General features: G+C 46.2%; 1 protein-coding gene across 3 annotated transcripts in view; it reads right to left on the reverse strand.

The window, feature by feature from the left end:
- Positions 1–17520, reverse strand: part of GUCY1A1 (guanylate cyclase 1 soluble subunit alpha 1) — a 40278-nt gene extending 22758 nt beyond the window's left edge. Inside the window, exons 1-2 of one of the 3 annotated variants that reach the window (XM_007673060.4) lie at positions 16909–17081; positions 15994–16067 (exon numbers count right to left, since the gene is read on the reverse strand). The gene's annotated coding sequence lies outside the window, so the exon portion shown is untranslated. Of the gene's footprint in view, positions 1–15262; positions 15457–15993; positions 16068–16908 lie in introns of those variants that run through there. The other 2 variants (XM_007673061.4, XM_001510164.5) reach the window with 2 other exon arrangements.
- Between the last annotated feature and the right edge of the window lie 641 nt (positions 17521–18161).

The raw sequence follows: 18161 nt of genomic DNA on the forward strand, positions 1-18161 counted from the left end.
CCGCGGTCCTGGAACGCCCTCCCTCCTCACCTCCGCCAAACTGATTCTCTTTCCCTCTTCAAAACCCTACTTAAAACTCACCTCCTCCATGAGGCGTTCCCAGACTGAGCTCCTCTTCTCCCTCTACTCCCTCTGCCATCCCCCCTTTACCTCTCCGCAGCTAAACCCTCTTTTTCCCCTTTTCCTTCTGCTCCTCCACCTCTCCCTTCCCATCCCCACAGCACTGTACTCGTCCGCTCAACTGTATATATTTTCGTTACCCTATTTATTTTGTTAATGAATTGTACATCGCCTTGATTCTAATTAGTTGCCATTGTTTTTTACGAGATGGTCTTCCCCTTGACTCTATTTATTGCCATCGTTCTTGTCTGTCCGTTTCCCCCGATTAGACTGTAAGCCCGTCAAACGGCAGGGACTGTCTCTATCTGTTGCCGACTTGTTCATCCCAAGCGCTTAGTACAGTGCTCTGCACATAGTAAGCGCTCAATAAATACTATTGAATGAATAATAACAACTGTCGGGTTTGTTAATTCATTCAATAGTATTTATTGAGCGCTTACTATGTGCAGAGCACTGTACTAAGCGCTTGGGATGAACAAGTTGGCAACAGATAGAGACAGTCCCTGCCGTTTGATGGGCTTACAGTCTAATCGGGGGAGATAGACAGAGAATTCATTCAATAGTATTTATTGAGCGCTTACTATGTGCAGAGCACTGTACTAAGCGCTTGGGATGAACAAGTCGGCAACAGATAGAGACAGTCCCTGCCGTTTGACGGGCTTACAGTCTAATCGGGGGAGATGGACAGACAAGAACAATGGCACTAAACAGCGTCAAGGGGAAGAACATCTCGTAAAAACAATGGCAACTAAATAGAATCAAGGCGATGTACAATTCATTAACAAAATAAATAGGGTAACGAAAATATATACAGTTGAGCGGACGGGTACAGTGCTGTGGGGATGGGAAGGGAGAGGTGGAGGAGCAGAGGGAAAAGGGGAAAATGAGGCTTTAGCTGCGGAGAGGTAAAGGGGGGATGGCAGAGGGACTAGAGGGGGAAGAGGAGCTCAGTCTGGGAAGGCCTCTTGGAGGAGGTGATTTTTAAGTAAGGTTTTGAAGAGGGAAAGAGAATCAGTTTGGCGGAGGTGAGGAGGGAGGGTGTTCCAGGACTGCGGGAGGACGTGACCCAGGGGTCGACGGCGGGATAGGCGAGACCGAGGGACGGCGAGGAGGTGGGCGGCAGAGGAGCGGAGCGTGCGGGGTGGGCGGTAGAAAGAGAGAAGGGAGGAGAGGTAGGAAGGGGCAAGGTGATGGAGAGCCTCGAAGCCTAGAGTGAGGAGTTTTTGTTTGGAGCGGAGGTCGATAGGCAACCACTGGAGTTGTTTAAGAAGGGGAGTGACATGCCCAGATCGTTTCTGCAGGAAGATGAGCCGGGCAGCGGAGTGAAGAATAGACCGGAGCGGGGCGAGAGAGGAGGAAGGGAGGTCAGAGAGAAGGCTGACACGGTAGTCTAGCCGGGATATAACGAGAGCCCGTAATAGTAAGGTAGCCGTTTGGGTGGAGAGGAAAGGGCGGATCTTGGCGATATTGTAGAGGTGAAACCGGCAGGTCTTGGTAACGGATAGGATGTGTGGGGTGAACGAGAGGGACGAGTCAAGGATGACACCGAGATTGCGGGCCTGCGGGACGGGAAGGATGGTCGTGCCATCCACGGTGATGGAGAAGTCTGGGAGCGGACCGGGCTTGGGAGGGAAGATGAGGAGCTCAGTCTTGCTCATGTTGAGTTTTAGGTGGCGGGCCGACATCCAGGTGGAGACGTCCCGGAGGCAGGAGGAGATGCGAGCCTGAAGGGAGGGGGAGAGGACAGGGGCGGAGATGTAGATCTGCATGTCATCTGCGTAGAGATGGTAGTCAAAGCCGTGAGAGCGGATGAGTTCACCGAGGGAGTGAGTGTAAATGGAGAACAGAAGAGGGCCAAGAACTGAACCTTGAACAATGAGAAGAACAATGGCAATAAATAGAGTCAAGGGGAAGAATATCTCGTAAAAACAATGGCAACTAAATAGAATCAAGGCGATGTACAATTCATTAACAAAATAAATAGGGTAACGAAAATATATACAGTTGAGCGGACGGGTACAGTGCTGTGGGGATGGGAAGGGAGAGGTGGAGGAGCAGAGGGAAAAGGGGAAAATGAAGCTTTAGCTGCGGAGAGGTAAAGGGGGGATGGCAGAGGGACTAGAGGGGGAAGAGGAGCTCAGTCTGGGAAGGCCTCTTGGAGGAGGTGATTTTTAAGTAAGGTTTTGAAGAGGGAAAGAGAATCAGTTTGGCGGAGGTGAGGAGGGAGGGCGTTCCAGGACCGCGGGAGGACGTGACCCAGGGGTCGACGGCGGGATAGGCGAGACCGAGGGACGGCGAGGAGGTGGGCGGCAGAGGAGCGGAGCGTGCGGGGTGGGCAGTAGAAAGAGAGAAGGGAGGAGAGGTAGGAAGGGGCAAGGTGATGGAGAGCCTCGAAGCCTAGAGTGAGGAGTTTTTGTTTGGAGCGGAGGTCGATAGGCAACCACTGGAGTTGTTTAAGAAGGGGAGTGACATGCCCAGATCGTTTCTGCAGGAAGATGAGCCGGGCAGCGGAGTGAAGAATAGACTGGAGCAGGGCGAGAGAGGAGGAAGGGAGGTCAGAGAGAAGGCTGACACAGTAGTCTAGCCGGGATATAACGAGAGCCCGTAACAGTAAGGTAGCCGTCTGGGTGGAGAGGAAAGGGCGGATCTTGGCGATATTGTAGAGGTGAAACCGGCAGGTCTTGGTAAGAGATAGGATGTGTGGGGTGAACGAGAGAGACGAGTCAAGGATGACACCGAGATTGCGGGCCTGCGGGACGGGAAGGATGGTCGTGCCATCGACGGTGATAGAGAAGTCTGGGAGAGGACCGGGTTTGGTAGGGAAGATGAGGAGCTCAGTCTTGCTCATGTTGAGTTTTAGGTGGCGGGCCGACATCCAGGTGGAGACGTCCCGGAGGCAGGAGGAGATGCGAGCCTGAAGGGAGGGGGAGAGGACGGGGGCGGAGATGTAGATCTGCGTGTCATCTGCGTAGAGATGGTAGTCAAAACCGTGAGAGCGAATGAGTTCACCGAGGGAGTGAGTGTAAATGGAGAACAGAAGAGGGCCCAGAACTGACCCTTGAGGAACTCCAGCAGTTAAAGGATGGGCGGGGGAGGAGGCTCCAGCGAAAGAGACCGAGAATGACCGGCCAGAGAGGTAAGAGGAGAACCAGGAGAGGACAGAGTCCATGAAGCCAAGGTGAGATAAGGTGTGGAGGAGGAGGGGATGGTCGACAGTGTCAAAGGCAGCAGAGAGGTCAAGGAGGATTAGAATGGAGTAGGAGCCATTGGATTTGGCAAGAAGGAGGTCACGGGTGACCTTAGAGAGAGCAGTCTCGGTAGAGTGGAGGGGACGGAAGCCAGATTGGAGGGGGTCTAGGAGAGAATGGGAGTTAAGGAATTCTAAGCATCGATTGTAGATGACTCGTTCTAGGATTTTGGAAAGGAAGGGTAGTAGGGAGATAGGGCGATAACTGGAGGGGGAAGTGGGGTCAAGAGCGGGTTTTTTTAGGATGGGGGAGACGTGGGCATGTTTGAAGGCAGAGGGGAAGGAGCCATTGGAGATTGAATGTTAAGTGCATACTATGTGCCAAACACTGTAACACTTGGGTAGAGATGAAGATCCTCTTGAAGAGACTTTTGGGGAATTTAACTCAACAGGTTATAACAGCATTTGCCCCATTAGTTTTCCCTGGGGAAATATAAAATGACCCCCACACAAATTTGGTATAAAAAGAACGAGTGACAGAAACAAACAGCAAGCATTAGGATATGAAGAACATAAGGTGACCCTCTCACCCTTTATGGGGAAGGAAAATGAGGGAAGAAGCCAAGTGCTTGAATGGTCCTTAAGATCCCTAAGGCTTAACCTGTTTATTTCACAGTTGCTTGCTAGGGGCAGAGAGGCAGAGTCTGGGGACCAGATCTCAGCTAGGGCAGGAGGGAAAATGGGGTAACAGGCCATTCAACAAGAAGAGTTGGTTTAGAAGAAGACTGGATGCCAAGAGCTGCTGCTGTTGCTATTACAGCACAGCTACTCTTTACTGCTCTTGTTTCCTGCTTCTGCTTTTGTAGCTCTCTGGATTTAATAATGGAAAACTTACAGGTTAGGAGTATGTGTAAACAGATATTCATCATTTTTCATATGTTCTTCATCCCCCAATGGTCTCTTGGCATCAAGATTCCTGGTCAGTTGTCTTCCTTTCTGCTACCCCCTCCAAGAAGAAGCTCTGTCCCCCCGACCTCCACCAATAACCCAAGGGTGGGGAGAAGCTACCTTCCTCACAGTTGGAAGATGGGGGAGATTGTGACAGGTTTGTACCCAGGTCTTTGGTCCAGTTCATGATGATTTTAAGGGCTGTTTTAACATTTACTATTAAAACTGTTCCATTGTTCTATTTTATCTTTGTTTTCCTAGGCCTCCCCCCTCCCTTCTTAGATTTCCAGCTCCATGTAGAAAGGGTGGCCCCTTCATCCAGTTTCCTACCGGACACTCCAGTTTTCCACTAGGCTGACCTCTGCCCTGTATGGATAGGGCATCCTACACCTTGAGGTTCAGAATTTTTATCTTCAACGTCCAGACTCCCTCCACCTCAGCAGGGACCTGAAGGAAGGGAAAGCATTCATGATTCTGGGACAGTGGGGTGGATCAGGAGCCTCCCCAGAGAAACACCCCTTGCATCAGGCTGTGTGTGTACAGTATAATACATATAATGTATTACATGCAGTAACAAAGACTCCCCTGTTTGAAGGCCAGGGGACTCATCTGAATTAATATCCATGTATTCATTCTAGCACACAGTAGGAATAATAGTACTTAATTGTTTACTGTGTGCAGTACTAAACGCTGGAAATTAGGTACAGACGCTGACTCTCAAGGGGCTCACAATACAGTCTTTACACATTGTAGTGCTTAGTCCCTGTTACTGACTCCACTACATTGCGACCCAAAGCTAGCTCTACTCTACAGTATCTTCATTTTTTAATGTGCCACTCTTAATAAGCCCATGCTCTTTACTTCCCTTTTATTATGCTTAAGAATGAATATCTGTAAACACCTATGAACTAGGTCTGAAGTGGTTTTGCAGGTGGGTGAGCCAATCATCTGATTAAGGAGACTGTCCCTGACCTATGCCTCAGACTTTAAAAGTTCCCTGTAACTGAGAAAGATAAGGTTCACTAGTCTCTTGTTTATCCTTCCAATCCAGGCATCATTTTCTTTAATTTTCTTATTCATCATAACTTACTTTTAATTACCCAAACTAAGGGTCTCTTTCCCTTCCATCTATTAATCAATGCATCTATTAGTATTTAGGGCCTCCGGTGTGCATTATACTAAGTGTTTGGGAGAGAACACCAGAAGCTAAAGGAAAAGGTGCCTGTCTTCAAGCTGCTTACCATCTAACATGCTATGTGAGGCCTTCTGCTAGCACTTTTATATGCTCCCCATTGACTTTAATCATTCTCAATTCTATATATTTATAATGTGGGGGTCTTATTCCATTTCACTTATCCAGCCACGTCTTTGACTCTGGCCCATCACTTTTCTCTTTTCCATCATTGTTTCTTAGATTTTTGCCTTCTGCTTCTTAGGTTTCTTCTTCTATGACCTCTAAGATCAATGGTATTTCTTGAGTGCATACTGTGTGCAGAACACTGAACTAAGCACTTGGGGAAGTACAATACAACAAAGTTAGCAGATGCATTCCCTGCCTACATGCAGCTTACAGTCCAGAGACAGACATTAATATACATAAATTACAAATAGTACATAAATGCTAAGGTCCTGAGGGAGAGGTGAATAAAGGGTGCAAATAAAGGGTGCAAGGGCGATGCATAAAGGCGTGGGAGAAGAGGAAATGAAGACTTAGGGAAGTCCTCTTAGAAGAGATGGGCTTTTAATAATAACAGTTATTATTGTTATGGTTTTTGTTTAGCACTTACTATGTGCCAGACACGTACTAAATAATGTTTTGAAGGTGGGGAGAGTGATCTCTTGGTTTCATACGCTATGTAAAGGAATAAGAAAGCTTCATGTTCCAAACATTAATCTACTCAAAGTAAATATGGAATGTAATTTTTCCAACTCTGAGGAAAGGGTTACCTCTAGGGTTAGATTGAGTCATTTTCTAAAAACATAGAACAATCTCCTCCTAGCCTTATATCTTCGCTAACTGAAATATGCAAGTGATATAGCTAAATCAACTACACATACAAAATGATCAAGAAGTCAATCATTCAATGGGTGGCTCATCTAAGCAGAGATGTCTTGGAGGTAAGAGGAGAGTGGGACTGCAGATTAAATGAGAGGTCGGGGTTAGAAGGCAGAGCAAGGATTGGACGTGGATTTCATTGATTGGTTTCAGAGCACTACACTAAAACCCACCGCAATCCTGATTTCCAGAGTCAGGTTTCCCACTAGGATTCCTCTCCTGGCCCTTATCCCATACCCTGTATCAGGACCAAGCTCTACTAAATCCATATCTTAATATGGAGAAAACGGGGGCTCCCGCTAAGACTTCTTGGCAAATTCTTGCCAGAGTCCAATCAGCTGGTGATTGGAAGGTGATCAGTGGCTGGAAGTCAGAAGGACCTAGCTTCTAATTCCGGCTCTGCCAGTTACCTTCTGTGTGACCTTGCACAAGCCACTTCCCTCTCTGTGCCTCATTTACCTCAGCTGTAAAATGGGGACTGTGAGCCCCATGTAGGGCATAGAGTGTGTTCAATCAATGGGAGCACCACATCCCATGGGATCCTGGAAGAGCAGCTGGCACCTCCACACTGCCACTACCCCTAGAAACCCTCAGGTCCGGGATCAACAAGCTCCCTGATGCTGGAAAATGTGGGCAGCAGGGGTGGAAACCCTAGTTGGCTATGGGGCACTCTGCAGTGGAGGCCAGGGAACAGAGCTGGAAGGCACTGCTGTTCTGGAACTGAGGGTGGAAGATTACTTGGGCCCTAGGTTTCCACTACTTGGGGGATTTCACTGGTGCTATTTCCAGAGGTGGTGGTGGTCCAGAGCTGGCAGCAATGTGTGGGTCCCAAAGAAAGCATCGAAGACACCTCTCTGTCTCCTTGGCCACCACAGGGCCATTTAGGGCTGTGTAAAATCATACTCAGTAAAGGTTCTTTATAGTGAACTCCTTTTCTGTTTTTTAATGGTACTTGTTAGGAGCTTACTCTGCTCCAGGCACTGAACTAAGTGCTGAAGTAGATACAAGTCAATTAGGTTGGACACAGTCTAATCAATAGCTTTGGATTAGATTAAGCTACAACTCTATCATTTCAAAAAACCTCTCCAAGAACGATTTTTTATATATCAAATTCCCCTCAAAATTGGTCTTCTTAGTTTTCTTGTAAAGAGAACCTCCTATAATGGAAAAGTCTATTTATAACTACAACTTGTAATTACAATTACCAAACACAACAGTCATTCTTATCAGTATCAAATAGACAAAGTGGTTCTGATAGAATCAATCATATTTATTGAGCACTTGCTCTGTGCAGAGCACTGTACTAAGGGCTTGGGAGAGTACAATACAACAGAGTTGGTAGATATGTTCCCTGCCCACAACAAGCTTAGAGTCTAGAGGGGGAGACAGACATTAATACAAATAAATTACAGATATGTACGTAAGTCCTGTGGGGCTGAGGAAAGGCGAATAAATGGTGCCAATCTAAGTGCAGGGATGACACAGAAGGGAGTGGGAGAAAAGGAAATGTGGGCTTAGTCAGGGAAGGCCTCTTGCAGGAGATGTCTTCTTCAGTAAGGCTTTGAAGGTGGGGAGAGTAATTGCCAGATATGAGGAGGGAAAGCATTCCAGGCCAAAGGCAGGACATGGATGAGAGTTTGGCGGCCAGATACATGAGGTCAGGCTACAGTGAGTAGATTGGAATGAGAGAAGGGAAGTGTGTGGGCTGGGTTCTAGTAGGAGAGCAGTGAAGGGAGGTAGGAGGAAGCAAGGTGATTGAGTGCTTTAAAGCTGTTGGGAAGGAATAGAAATTAAGGTGATGCTGTCAAGAGCTGTCTTAGTTCCCAAATTCTCATCATGAAATGTACCTTCCTGGTTTCTAACCCTCTGGTTCCAGAGCTCCTGAGAATTGGGAACTAATTACAGATTTCTAAAAATGTACTAGGCTCCAAGGCATGCAATGAAATAATGGGTATGTTTGCTCCCACTGATGATTTCCCTTGGGACAAATCAATTTTTAAGAATTCCAGAAATACACATTCTCGGCAGAAAGTTCAATTATTTTTGAAAGCAAAGTAGGAGATCCTCCCTTTAGAAGTTTACAGCAATGTGCAATTTTGGTTTTAGAAAAGGATATGGTGCTTTGTCCCTAGAGAAGTCTGAATTTTTCTTTATGTTGTCACTAAAAAAATCACCTTATGAGATTCTTCTTAATTTCCCTGCACCGTGCTTCTGTATTTAAAATATTTCCATCCTTGGTGCAGCTGGAGAGCAAATACAACAAGGCTCAAACGATGCCTGGCTTCTCTTTGCAACCAGTTAATTTCAATTAGCCTGGAGGTGGAGCGTCATCGCTCAATATGTGTACGGTATTAATCGGGAGAGAGAAAGTGACTACGGTGTTCCGTTCAACCACTTCCTCTCTACTCCTAATAGACACTGTTCAGGAAGCAGGGTCCCTGTGCGTGAGAAGCTTGCGGTAGGCTGCATCCCTCGCCTTTCCCAGGAGGATGAAGCCTAGACTAGTTGCCTTCAGCTGCCAAATAAGAAAACAAAAGAGAGAGAAGGGTCTCTGGAGACTAACTGGAGTACATGGTTGTGTTGAGAAAGAAGATACACTATTAAGGGCTTTTGGTCCATGGTGCTAATTTTTGGAAGATTACTCATCACTATTAGTATGCGAGAACTCCATGCCTCCGCCGCCGCCACCACCACTCCTAAGTGAAAACAGAAACTAAGGATGTGGACGACATCCAATTATCAACCAATTAAAACCACCTTCATCATGTTGCATACCTGAAACACTCACATATTTCTAAATCACTGAATATGAAGTTGACTTCAACAGCCAACAGCTTCAAGATTACAGAATTTAAGAATTATAATTTATGACTACATTTGAAATTCTTCATTCTATTTAATCTTAAGGTAAATGATAAAGCACTCAACTAGTGACCACTGATCCAACTCAGGGAAACACACTAATTGAAGAGTAGGGGTGAGGTCTTAAAAACAATTTCAACATAGCATTCCTTCCTTATTATTTTTTGGCCAGTTTGATACCATGCCATGTCTAATGGATTATCTTGGTCTTGAAAACTTTGATGTTTCTAAATTCTAAATTTTGATTTTTACATGAACAGTCAAAATAGTACAGAGCTTTGCACACAATAAATGCTCAATAAATATGATTGAATGAATGTATGGTCAAATCAAGGACTAGTCTGGAAAATGGGGATAACTGAGAGCCTTACTCTAAGGATAGCCATGATCCAAACATTTCATAAAACCTTCAAAAATTAGACTCCTTTGGTCTCTGCAAGTACCTACCACATTAAGTGAAACTGCAACTCAAATAGCCTTAACCTCCTCACACCCAAAAGCCCTTAAAAATCCAAATGTTCCCTCAACTACTCATCCGGGAAGATATAGAACAATAATTCAGAGTCCATGGTATCTATGAGATTTCAAAATTATAGAAGACCTGGTTCTAATTTTATGGAAGATGTTAGAAGCAGGAGTACAAGAAACAATACAGTCTAGTCATTCTGTAGTAACTGCTGTCTCTGAAACAGAAAATGGGTCATATCTAAGAAAACAAATTCTATTAAAAGTTTGGAGAGGTTAGCACTGTAATGAATGAGAGACAGGAAGTGTTCTATGGAAAAGGTACAACAAAGCCTCAGACAAGGCTGGCTGCACTCTGGCTGAAAACTGGAAGCCAGTCAGCATGGTTCACTGCTATCAGAAAGGGAGTCACTCATTTCGAGCAAAAATATCTTAAGGAAAGAGAGGAAAGGAGACAAAAGAGAACACAGCATGAAGTGCTGCCAACATTAAGCATGACAACACTACAAGACACAACCATTTTGTGACCACAATGTGCCCAAGACTGTGGGTCCCTCATTGGCACATACACCTACACACGAACTGTACATAAGTGAACTTCACCATCATTGGTGTCTTCTTTGAAGAAAAAGGGTGGTTCCATAGTCTGTTTGATTTAAAAATCTTAAATATAAGTATTATTCTAGAATGACCATTTCCAGCAGGTGACATATAATCAAAAAGTATGACAGAGGTAAAAGAATCAAATGGAAAGGCAGTTAGGAGTGGTCATTAAGAGAGCTCACCATTAGGGATTAATTGCTGCATGTGCAATTAAACAGTGGTGCAAGCTGAATCACAGTAAGAATTAACAAAGGGAATAAGAATCACCAGTGGCTGGTTCCACTCTTAGCAGAAAGAGGAAGGAGGGAGCAACGTAGCCTGCTCCAGTCCTCCACCTTCATTCACACAATCATATTTACTGAGCACTTACTGTGTGCAGAGCAGTGTACTAAATGCTTGGGAGATTACTGTATAACAATAAATGGACACATTCCCTGTCCACAACGAGTTTACAGTCTAGATGGGAGAGACAGATATTAATAGAAATTACAGATATGTACCGAAGTACTGCATTGTGCATCTGAGCCCACCCCTTCGAACCTAACAAAACACTTGCCCCCTTCCTTCTTCCCTCCCTGACTGCCATCTTCATCTGTTCACTCTCCAATGCATCTTCCCCAATGCTTTCAAACATGCTCATGTCTCCCAATCCTAAAAAAAATCCTCCCTTGACCCGACAGCTCCCTCCAGTTACCGTCCCATCTCCCCCTCTACGATTCCCCTACAATTCTACAAACTCCTTGAGCAAACTGCCTACGCCATGCTATCTCAAGTTCCTCTTCTCCAATTCTTTATTTGACCCACTCCAATCTGGCTTCCCACCCCTTCACTCCCTTTTGAAAGATCACAAATAATCTCCTTCTTGCCAAATCCAATGGCCTCTTCTTAATCCTAAACCCCCTTGACCTTTCGGGCTGCCTTTAGCACTATTGATCACCCCATTATCCTGGAAACATTATCCAGCTTCACTGACAATATCCTCTCCTGGTCCTCCTCCTATCTCTCTGGCTGCTCATTCTCAGTCTCTTTCACGGGCTCCTCTGCCTCCCATCCCCTAACTGTGGGTGTGCCTCAAGGTTCAGTTCTGGGTCCCCTTCTATTCTCCATCTACACCCCTCTTTGGAGAACTCATTCGCTCCCATGACTTCAACTACTACCTTTTTACAGATGATCCCCAAATCTACATCTCCAACCCTGATCTCTCTCCTCTGCAGCCTTGCATTTCCTCCTGCCTTCAAGACATCTCTATTTAGATGTCCCACTGTTACCTCAAACTTAACATTTGCAAAACGGAATTCCTCATCTTCCCACCTAAACTCTGTTCTCCCCCTGACTTTCCCATCACTGTGGACAGCACCGCCATCATTCCTGTCTCATAAACCCATAACCTTGGTGTTACCCTTGACTCCTCTCTCTCATTCAACTCACATATTCATTCTGTCACTAAATCCTTTGGTTCAACCTTCACAACATCACTAAAATCCCCATTTTCCTCTCCATCAAACTGCTACTTATCCTGGCATCAGTCAGTGATGTTTAGGACATGGGACAAACGGTAAGTAGACAAACCTAGACTTCTTGCAGGCAAATAATAAGGGCTTAGTTAATTATTGTTCAGTTTAGGAATGATGATGAAATTTACAATTTCTATTAGGTATTTTTGTTGTTTGCCAGTTACTGGACACTAGGTAGTAATTCATTTTAGATTCAATGAAAAACAGTCATGTGTCTCTAAAACTAAGTTAAAAGTAGAAGGAAATTTGCAGATTTATTTATATTAATGTACATCTCCTCCTCTGGACCGTAAACTTGTTGTGGGCAGGGAACAAGTCTACTGACGCTGCTATACTGCACTCTCCCAAGTGCTTAAAACAGTGCTGTGCACCAGTAAGCTCTCAATGAATGACTGACTATCCTCCTGAATCTCACATTAACCCTATACTAGGGAGTGGTTTTGTGGAAATAAGTTTTCTGATGAAAGCCATTCCATCCCCTTGACCCTCAGAAAAAGACTGGTCCTCAGCATTGAAGATATGCTTATGTCAGGTGGACCACATAGAGGTGAACAAACTATTCAAGTCACATGGTTGGTCCTAAGGAATCTGGATGTTGACATATTGAGCTGACTGATAGAAGGAATTTAAGGCTTGGTTATTCCTCATCTCTGACCCACTACTCCATTGTCAATTCGGTAGCATCAAGTTGGTTGAAGAGGTGAGAACTGCATCCCTAGAAAATCCAGGCATCAACTATCAATCAGGTGGACTTCTAGGCCAATCAGGAGGCACAAATCAGACTGACTACCACAAAGATTCTGTCTTATTTCCTCAAGGCTGTCTGTTTGCGAAGTTATTCAGGTACCACTTCAGCAAAAACACTAGTAACCAACCATCCTTTTGTAGACTGATTCTGAAGCAAGATAATAACTCTGTAACTGTTAAACAGCAGATGAAACGGCTAAGATTTTTTTTGTTGGGAACACCAACACAGTTCAACTTTTAGAGGCATGTTATTATCTCTCATTTAATTGAAATGTACTTCAAAACTAAAACTTTTTAAAAACAATTCTAATTTACTAAGAAAAGTTTTATTAGCTTTTACAGATGGGCAAAAAAGAATGTATGCAGTGGGAAGCTAAAAAGCAAAAGCTGTGAAACAAAAAGCACAGGAATTTTCAAATGTGGGAAAATCAATATCAAAAACTATAACACCACAAGAAAAGTGAAAGAGAAAGTTGAAAAGTAATCAGCATTCCATATGAATAATTTTGGTCAATAACCCCTTAATTTTCCTCAAAAGCAGCTTATGATCACCACAATTTTCTAGATAACAGCTCACCCTTTAAATTAACTTTGGCTCTATTGATGCCAACTTCATATTCATTTGATTTGGAGTACCTGCCAAAATGATTGCATTTGGAAAGAATGAAAATGTGATATAAAAGGTAAACCATGATATCATTTGGCTTCATGTACTTTACCACTCAGCTTCAAAGTTAGGTGACGCTGAAACATACAGTATTGCATTTTACATATGATATCCATAAAACCCAGAATTCTGTTAGTTTACGCTCACATTCTTTGGATTTTGGTTGAAAATTTTCTTTGCCAAAACTATTCCCATGCCAAAGTTGCCAGTAGTTTAATTTGTACAGCATTTGCACAAAATAGTTACTTCCTTACTCATGAGTATGACTATTAAAAATATATAATCTTATGTTTTAGCACAGAGAATTGATTTTGAGACATTTACCATAATAGACTAGGCACATTTTGAAAGACCGTTTCAAGAATTAACACTGATCATTTGATAAACTAAAGTCCAACAGAAATATGCACGCATTGCTTTTCCTGTGCAATCAAAGAGTAAAAGAAACGTTTTCAGTGAGTTTTAATGTACTTTTCTCTGTTTTAAAAACACTTTTAAATAATGTAAATTCATACTTATGTAAATAGTTCCTTTCAGAAAGCTACATTAACTGTAAAGGTATCAAAAGCTGCTGTTTTCTTAGACTGGCATTCTTTGACCTTCCTTATTGGAAAATTCTATTCAAGTGGAAATAAATACTTGCACGTTTGGCCACCCAAAGCTTTTAAAAGGAGAATTTAAATCAGTTGTACCAAGCCTTAACCCTTTTATGCAACTGAATGTCCTAAAAAATCCTAAAACCTCATTAAGTGAAAATATGTTGTTGTTTTTTTCCGGTCATTGTTCGGGTGGCATTTTAATGATTCTAAAAATTGTGCCCCGTCTCGGACCAGTGAACGAGATATTGTTTTCAAGGAGCAAATCATCAATTCCAAACATCTTACTCGTTCTCACTAAACAGACAGAGCCAAAGGGATGTCCCAGACACGGGGCAGTATCATAATTTTTCGTGTTCTTAAATTTTATTGCATTTAATGCAAAACTTTAATCTTTCTTTTTTTTTCTTAACATTTCCAGAGAACATGTCAATTCAATTTCACCCTTGACAGCCACCTCAGAAAATACAGCCATTTTAGAGAACAGGAACAGATCCGCTCTGAGCTGTGAACAAGCATAACAATTTGTCAGAAAGTTTCAAAAATGCTTGAAATGTTCATCTGCCTATAACTGGCTAGGTAACTATATGCCTAATAGAATCAGTGCTAGTAATATGGGTGGAAAGTACAAGCTTGGCACACAGTAAGCGCTTAACAAATACCATTATTATTAAAATCATGAAAGCAAAGGCCCAGGAACTAGAACCCTCTGTCCTCAAACCTTTCATCTTTTTTTTAAAGGTTCTACCCCTTTAACATTCTGCTCTTTTACAAACAACGAGTTTAAATTGGCAAAATAGTTGTCTGTAAAGGTATATGACGAGTCCTAGGTATCATATTTGGGTTTCACTTAAAGCAGGCAAAGGCCCTGGAACTGGAACCCCCTGTCCTCAAACCTTTCGTCTTTTTCTTTTTTAAAGGCTCTATTCCTTTAACATTCTGCTCTTTTACAAACAACGAGTTGAAAATTGGCGAGATAGCTGCCCGTAACGGAATACGACGAGTCCTAGGTAGCATATTCTGGTCTTACTTAAAGCAGACGGTTGGAGACGGTACGGAGTAACGGTGAAATTCTGCAAAAGAAGCGAAGCCTTCGGGACCTACCGAAAGACGCGCTCCTCATCACGAGTATAGGGTACTTTGTAGGTTCTAAACCACAACGTTCATAGCAAGGCGCTTTCCCAAAGGGTTGCACCTACCAGTGGCCCAGGCGCTGCCCTCCCCCCCAACCTCCGGGCTGACATTTTTTCATTCATTCATTCAATCGTATTCACTGTGTGCAGAGCACTGTACTAAGCGCTTGGATTGGACAAATGGGCAACAGATAGAGACAATCCCTGCCCAACGACGGGCTCACAGTCTAAAAGGGGGAGACAGAAGGCAAAAGAGATAGAAAAGAAAAAGGGCCAGCCGTGTGACGATCAATTCCCCAACCCCAACAAGTCCCTTTCCCAAAGCGCACACCGCCCTTGGCCGAAGCGGAGGTGGAATCGTTACCGTTTCGTCGGTCGCCCGCCGATTTTCCCTAAGTTGCTGAGAGGTGGCCGTGGTCGACGGCCGTTTTCGGGAAAGGGCTCGGCTCCGTTGACGGAAAACGGCGGCCCCAAAGGATGAAGCGTGGTCGGCTGCCCGTCGGCAGGCTCCGGGAAGGAGCTGCGTGCGGGGGGCATCGATCGCCCCCTCCGAGGTCTAACTGTCCCCGAGATGGCCTCGGCCGGGCGGCGGGGTGAGCGGCGGGGGGGCCGTGGGAGCGGGCGGGCAGGCCGAGCCCCCCGGGGCGGCGCCTTCCCACGGTCCGGCCCCCGCGGACCCCACGGGCGGACACGGCCTCCGCCGCCGCTCCTGCCAGGCCAGCCCAGGGCAGGGCAGGGCAGGGCAGGGCAGGGCAGGGCAGGGCAGGACAGGGCAGGACAGGACAAGACAGGGCAGGACACCCTCCCCCGGGCCGGAGCGGCCCGGCCCCTCCTCTGTCCTCCCCGACCTCCCACCCGGCGCGGCCCCGAGCGTGGGAAACGGGCGCCCCGGGGGCTCCGCCGCAGCTGGGAGCGGGGCAGGACCGGCCCTGCCTCCGGCCGGGGGAGGGAGGGGACCCCAGGGGACCGGCACCGCCGCCCTCTCTCCGTCTCTCTGTGTGTGATGTGTGTCTGTGTGATGGGTGTGTGTCCGTGTGTGTGATGGGGGTGGGGACGCCCTCCTCCCCTCCTGCCCCCCTCCCCGAGGGCACTTACTTGATGTCTCCCCAGACCTCGGGGCCGTAATCGCGGATCACTAAGAGCTCCAGGGCGCGATTCACGAAGCCGTACTGCAAACACAGCGGGGACCGGGAGGGGGGGGGGGGGGGCGTCATTCATTCATTCATGCATTCATTCATTTATTCATTCAATGGTATTTACTGAGCGCTCACTCTGTGCAGAGAGCCGGACCGAGTGCTTGGAATGGACAATTGGGCAACAGCGAGAGACCATCCCCGCCCAATAACGGGCTCGCAGTCGTTCATTCATTCAGTCGCATTTATTGAGCGCTTACTAGAGGGCCGAGCACTGGACTGAGCGCTTGGAATGGACAGTTCGGCAACAGAGAGTTCATTCATTCATTCATTCAATAGTATTTATCGAGCGCTTACTATGTGCAGAGCACTGTACTAAGCGCTTGGAATGAACAAGTCGGCAACAGATAGAGACAGTCCCTGCCGTTTGACGGGCTTACAGTCTAATCGGGGGAGATGGACAGACGAGAACAATGGCAATAAATAGAGTCGAGGGGAAGAACGTCTCGTAAAAACAATGGCAACTAAATAGAATCAAGACGATGTACAATTCATTAACAAAATAAATAGGGTAATGGAAATATATACAGTTGAGCGGACGAGCACGGTGCTGAGGGGATGGGAAGGGAGAGGGGGAGGAGCAGAGGGAAAGGGGGAAAAGAGGGTTTAGCTGAGAGTTGCCCAGTGACGGGCTCACGGTCTAATCGGGGGAGACGGACGGCAGAGCGAAACAGAACGAAATAAAAACAGGACAACATTATCACGATAATCACAGTCGAAAGGGGGGGGATGCACAGTGGATGCACAGGGTCCCCCTCCCCCTCGTTAGCTCCCGGGGTGGGCCGCCCTCCTCGCCCCACCTTCAGGCCCAGCTCACCTGCACGCCCACCGACAGGGGCCGAAGCAAAACCCACGGCCGCCTCGACTCCACGCTCCGTGTGTGTGTTTTGTCTCTGTGCGTGCCTCTGTACCTGCCAATCAATCAATCAATCACCTTGACTGAGCGCTCCCTGTGGGCAGAGCACTCTCCTAAGAGCTTGAGACAGGACAATCTAACCGAGTTGGTAGAGACATTCCCTGCCCCTTTCTTACACTGGGGAGAAAGAGTGTGTGTGTGTGTGTATGTGTGTGTTAGTGTCTGTCCAGTGAGGGTTTGTACGTGGGTGCCTATCTGTCCAGCGTGTGTGTGTGTGTCTATCTGTCCAGTGAGGCTGCGTGCATGTGGGTGCGTGTCTGTGCAGTGTGTGTGTGGGTTTGGCTATCTGTCCAGTGAGGCTGCGTGCATGTGTGTGCGTGTTTGTCCAGTGTGTGTGTCTGTCCAGTGAGGATGTGTGGGCCTGTCTGTCCTCTGTGTGTGTGTGTGTGTTTGTCTATCTGTCCAGTAAGGATGTGTATGCCTGTCTGTCCTCTGTGTGTGTGTGTGTGTGTGTCTGTGTATCTGTCCAGTGAGGCTGTGTGCATGTGTGTACGTGTTTGTCCACTGTGTGTGTGTGTGTGTCTGTTCAGTGAGGATGGTGTGTGCCTGTCTGTCCCCTGTGTGTGTGTTTGTCTATCTGTCCAGTGAGGATGTGTGTGCCTGTCCTCTGTGTGTGGGTGTGTCTATCTGTCCAGTGAGGCTGCGTGCATGTGTGTGCGAGTTTGTCCAGTGTGTGTGTGTCTGTCCAGTGAGGATGTGTGTGCCTGTCCTCTGTGTGTGTGTGTTTGTTTATCTGTCCAGTGAGGCTGCGTGCATGTGTGTGCGTGTTTGTCCAGTGTGTGTGTCTGTCCAGTGAGGATGTGTGGGCCTGTCTGTCCTCTGTGTGTGTGTGTGTGTGTTTGTCTATCTGTCCAGTAAGGATGTGTATGCCTGTCTGTCCTCTGTGTGTGTGTGTGTGTGTGTATCTGTCCAGTGAGGCTGTGTGCATGTGTGTACGTGTTTGTCCACTGTGTGTGTGTGTGTCTGTTCAGTGAGGATGGTGTTTGTCTATCTGTCCAGTGAGGATGTGTGTGCCTGTCCTCTGTGTGTGTGTGTGTCTATCTGTCCAGTGAGGCTGCGTGCATGTGTGTGCGAGTTTGTCCAGTGTGTGTGTGTGTCTGTCCAGTGAGGATGTGTGTGTTTCTGTCCTCTGTGTGTGTGTGTGTTTGTTTATC

Source organism: Ornithorhynchus anatinus, chromosome 12, assembly GCF_004115215.2.
Source record: "Ornithorhynchus anatinus isolate Pmale09 chromosome 12, mOrnAna1.pri.v4, whole genome shotgun sequence".
NCBI classification, from domain to species: Eukaryota; Metazoa; Chordata; class Mammalia; order Monotremata; family Ornithorhynchidae; genus Ornithorhynchus; species Ornithorhynchus anatinus.